Raw genomic sequence first — 5,995 nt, 5'->3', positions numbered from 1 at the left:
ACATCATTTTACTGGAAACTCTGGCCTGGCTGAGATTATATGAGATGATAATTTGAATGTCTGCATAAACAAATTCAAGATTATCACTGTTTTTGGTAAACAGCTTAGCTACTATAAAGCGTCATTACAATTTCATGAAAAACCTTATAACAATAATATATTGCATGCAAAATAAATGACTGTTGTTCTTTGAAACAAATGACAGTTATTATGTTCCGATCTAGAGAAGAAGAACTGGTTTTATCAGCCTTGCAGCCTGTTAAGGTGAAAGTTAATATATTCTCTATACTTCCTGTTAATTGTCATGTAGTAAATGAAAGTAGATAAGAAAGTAAAGTTTAAGAAGTGGGATTGTGGTAAATGATATACCACCCAAGGACCAAAACCATAAAGATAACAAAAGACCCTCCTGTTAAAACTCCCTTTTTCTGAAAAAAGTTGACTCGACTCACTCTGCTGGAAGTGTGTATGGAGGGGACTGATTGCACTTCCTGTTTTGGTGGTGCATTCTTTGGCAGTGGAACAGAGACGAGTGTTCTTCAGCACGCACCCCTTTATTTCCTCTCTGCAGAGCCGTGTATCAAACACAAAGTGCACATGAAAGAGTAACTCTGTGTGCTGTAAAAAACATATAAGAGGTTTTAATTAAAACGTCACACCTGGATTTTAACTACATACATTAACAGTAGCAATTCTAGTTAGATGTGATGTACTGCATCTATACAGTTTGAGCTGACATAAAAAGAGGGTCTTTAACGGCCATTTTGCAGCTGGGCCTTCAATGGGAGTCAAATCAAAGCTAATCCAACGGCCATCAGCAGCTGCTATGCTCATGAAAGCGAGCTGGTCAGTGAGCTTTTGATGTGGGCGAGAGGCTTACAGCCTTCTCCTTGTGCATGCCTTATGTCCTGCATGCCCCTGACCTATGCCTCCTTCACGGGATGTGTGCCTACACACACACACACACACACACACACACACACACACATTAAGATTCACTCATACATGCAGTGCAAAAGACAAAAGTCTGCCTGGCTCTGAGCCCAGATTTTCTCCCCCTTAAATGTATATCATGGATGTCTCTGAGGCTGACACACTGTCCTACTTACTGCAGGGTGCCCCCTATTCCCACAACCTGCAACATTTACACCATTAAAAGCAACATTATCTTAAAATCTGCCACTGCATCTCAATCAATACATTTCATTAACTTTGCATTTCATTTAATTATTTTAATAAATGCATTATCTATAATGACCTATAAATACATTCTCAGCATCTTATAATACATTCATAACACCTTATGCCTTTTATTTTAGGCTTTATATAAAGGCTTGAAAGCCTGTCTTCGTTCCTATATAAGAAAATAAATACTGTAGCAGAAACTGCTGAAAAAGTTAATGATAGAAATGATTAAAAGGTGTCACAGAGTATACACACAGTGCATCACAGCTTGCTGGCAAACTGGTGGATGCTGCCTTGCCACCCTGCAAAAAATGTTCAGGGAAGGTGTGAGAAACATTTCAAAGATTTGAGGTGATGACAAGGTAGTAATGAACGATATATAATGTTTATATCGATTATAAAGACAATATAGCAAAATAAGGGTTACTTGAACACAAGCACTGCAATACTGTGATCTGATAACAAAGATGGATGGGCAGCATATAAATACGGGATACTCAGGTCAAAGGGATGGTCAAAGGGATCCTGGGCTGCACTACACAAGTTTTCAGTGCATTTCTCAGAAGAGTTTGCAATTTAATTTGGGAATGCTTACTATATTTGTGGAATTTCTTTTCAGATTACAGTCAACCTTGGTTAACTGAAACTTCACTGCAGTAATTAAAATGGTCTGAGTATAATGAACGCAGTGTTGAAACGAATGTAAATACAGTGGAACACTTTTAATGGGAGTGTTTTGTAAAAGCAAACAAATCCAAATCAGCTGGAAAGATCTAGGTCAAAAGACTGCTTAGGTCAGGTAATAAACAAAGCCTTGTATGCTGGGAACTGGAGTCCACTGACTGGGCTGACCTGACAAGAGTCTATTGTACGTGGGCCCAAAGTAGTCACACGCAAAAAAAAAAAACAAGGAAGCAAAAAGCTAAAACTAAAACTAAAATAAAGCAACCACTTTCCAAATTAGGAAAAAGTACATATTTTCATGTTTGATGATGTCAGATTATTTCAAAGTCAAGTCAGACCTCTCAGTAAAATTAAAATGTTTGTATATAGAATAATTTCCTTATAGAGGCACTAGTACATTTCATAACTTGAAAATCATAAGGGTAGTGCATCTAAAACTAAACATAAAGTGCTATAAAAACTAAGACTGAAGCTCTGTTTCATATAATACAATCACAATTAATAATTAACGTTAACAATTTAAGGTACTGTACAATGCATAGAAAACATCGGTATGAAATGCAACCATATGTCATTTTTATAAATGCATTTGTAAATATTCATAGATATGGCCTTCATTAAAGGAGTTTATTTTCTTTTGCATAAGCAAAAAAGCCAAATAGTAAAAAATATTTAATTATAGTAATTTATGATATAGGGGGGCACGGTGGCTTAGTGGTTAGCACTTTCGCCTCACACCTCCAGGGTCGGGGTTCGATTCCCGCCTCCAGTGTGTGGAGTTTGCATGTTCTCCCCGTGCCTCGGGGGTTTCCTCCGGGTACTCCGGTTTCCTCCCCGGTCCAAAGACATGCATGGTAGGTTGATTGGCATCTCTCGAAAATTGTCCCTAGTGTGTGATTGCGTGAGTGAATGAGAGTTAGTTTGGATAAGCGGTAGAAGATGAATGAATGAATGAATTTATGATATACTTTGACAGTTGATATCTGTTACAAATTTACAATAAAATGAAATGAAATGAGGAAATTGAATTGTAAATGTGAAATAGGATATGGTCAAAACACTAACAAAGATAAGCAGATAACAAAGACATAATATTGTCCCAGACGCAATGGTGTAGTAAGACTTTACAAATAAATTCTGCTAGTCCAAAGGGGAATGAGCTAAATGAACAGTGCACAGTTGTCTGTCACCACTAAGGTGGTCTTTTGGCCTTGAAAAGAAGGCAAGAGTGGTAAGGGCAGGAGTTTGAAAGCTGGGAGAGCAGCCATATTTTTGGATGTTTGTAACATGGTTTCCCACAAATTCTCTGTATGACTTATCAGGTTTCATCCCCTCTTGCTTGTAGGGCATTTTGGCAGGGACTGGTTGGCCAGAAATTGAAATTGCACTTGTTTTGGTGTGTCCATGTCCAGAGCTTTCTCATGTCACACTCCACAGTAGTGGTTAATAGCTAATAAAAAAGCAGACACTAAGGGATTTATGAATTTGTAGTTCTTCTCTTTATAAAAAATAGGGGCATTATTAAGTTTGAAAAAAAAAAAAACATTTTAAACACAAATTTTTATATCTTCAAAATAAATGGTGGTATCAAACCCATTTGTGCTCTCTGAGATGCCCCATTAGAGGAAGAAATGGCTCACATAGAAATCCAGCAGTGTCATGACTAAAATTTTTTTTTTGTAGACACAAATGTGTACAGCATTTGTACATTTTCTACAGCTGATTTTTCTAGAATCCACATAATCTTCGACAATATTGGTTTATTAACAGAACTAGCTACTTACAAAAACTATTTGACTGCATTTAACTGGATCAACAGTTAAAATTAGGAAGCACATCCTAAATTCTTAAATAAAAAAATTGTCCCTTTTTTTTACCACAGTTTGTAGTTGTACAGTAGCCTGTTATATACTATGCCAACATTTTAACCCATGTTCCTGTAACCCTGTCTGTTTTTTTTTTTAATTGATAAATGCCTTACAGCCTAGGACTGTAAATATTTGAGACAGCATGATGGGGAGATATATGAATCATACAAAATAATATAAGAGTATTCACAGCTTAGCCTTAAGGCATCAGATGAATGACTGAAAGATTTTGACATTTCACAGTTAACTCACATCTAGCCTTTTACAACTGAATAATGACTCACTTTGCTATTTAAAACAAGGCCAACATTAGAAATTGCTCAACATGTTAATCTTGTTAAAAAAAAACTTGCTGTGGTTATGATTTAGGTGAGAAAAAAGTCTTTGGTAAAGTGATTATTTAACCTCAACAGCAAAAGCAAATTATTAACATTAGCAAAATTTTTCTTTTTTTTTTACATCCACTGAAGGAAAAGGATGTTTTGGGACAGACTGTATTGAGCACTGTGAGTGGAATATTACTAAAGTGGCTTCACTCCCACAGGATCTCAGGCAGGAAATACCAATGGATTAAGAAAGAATGAAAGTAAACTGAGCTAGTAAAGGGGGGAGTTGGAATTAAAAAGTAGATCATCTCCAAAACTATCATTTCAAGGCCCTGTAAGGTCCCTTCTTCTTAAGGCCACATTTAGGGTTAGTTTTCAAACCCAAACTTTCACACTACCAAAACATCACTCCTACACCAAAGTGCTACATGGAGTACAACATTCTTTTGGACATGATGAATCCACAGCAATGTGATAGCTCTTATAACATTGTTCTCTACAGCCCTTTTTCACTCAGTTACACTACTGGAGCAGAGTATCAAAATATCATCATTTCGGTCAGTGGAGATAAAAGCAAAACATATACTGATGTATTGAATGCTTGTGTATTGCAAACCAAACCTAACAGGCAACCCATAAGCTCTTTAATACAGTAAAAAGTGAAAGTGATTCGAAGATACTTTTCAGAAAGTACCTACATTACATTAGCTTAAATTTAACACATATAGCAGAGTGAAAAAACAATTCACCCTTCGGGAAGAGGTTGGATAAAGTGAGAATTAGTTAGATACAGTGGGCAGAGCTTTTGAAAACTTGTGTGTGTGTGTATGTGCTAGTTTCTGAAAGTATACCTATGAGCCTTAAGTAACTGAAGGGTGTGGTGCCCTATCAAATCTGTCTGTTAATAACTTACCTGATGTAATGATTAACCTCTGACTGTAGGGCTATGGCATTCTCAACACAGTGACTACATATCCTAAAACAGAACAACAGTATAAAAAAGAGTTTTTAAGTGATATCTCAATGAGAATATAGTAAACACTGCTGATATGACATGGTTATGACATTGAAAATGCAGCATGTAATCAAATGCTTGCAAGGCTCACTTAAACATTAAGACTGATTATTTGTGAAGTGAAGTGCTTCTTCAGGATCAGTCTCAGGTTAACGAATGTGAATTTGCAACATCTAAATATTAACATTACCACCAGCAAAAATATCATCACTACATGGTATAAAATCTGTATGAAAAGATTAACAGGAGATACAAGATGTCTACAGTAATTATTGTTCTAAAAACATATTTTTTATTGTATTTATCTGAGACATTGTTATCTAAGATAACATTGTTTTATTGGTGCAAATTAAAATGGGGCATAAGAGTCTGCAGTAATTGAGCAAGAGTAAGGAGAGATGTGATTTCAGGTCAGAATTGTGGTGGCAAGGCTGAAGGGTATCAACTTGTGCCATGCACAAGGTCACACCCTAATTCAAGAGCATATAAGTATCTGCCTTGGAGTCGTGGGATTTAAATTTGCAACCTCTCAGTCACAATAACAGACATTTTTCCACAGAGGTAACATCACACATGACACATAATTGACAGTTTTATTATAATGATTAAACTGTTAAATATCCACTCTTCTGTAAAATGCCTAGAGAGTCTCTCTCTGTCTCTCTCTGTCTCTATCTCTCTCTCTCCCTCTCTCTCTCAGGTAATAAACCCACAGAATACAGGTCAATATGAACAGCATTACTAGATAGTAGCAATTACTTGTATTGCCCTATGAAAGTCTGCCAACAATGAGCAATTTCCTGTTGTAATAATTAGACAGAGGCTATTTCTGACTATCCCTAACATTCAGAGTACTTCAGTTTCAAAACAAGCCAGCTCCTTGTGCGGAAGTAGATGTACCATTACCAACTTTGTAT

The sequence above is a fragment of the Tachysurus vachellii genome, chromosome 24 (assembly GCF_030014155.1).
Source record: "Tachysurus vachellii isolate PV-2020 chromosome 24, HZAU_Pvac_v1, whole genome shotgun sequence".
Lineage (NCBI taxonomy): Eukaryota > Metazoa > Chordata > Actinopteri > Siluriformes > Bagridae > Tachysurus > Tachysurus vachellii.
Note: the sequence above shows the minus strand (reverse complement) of the source record.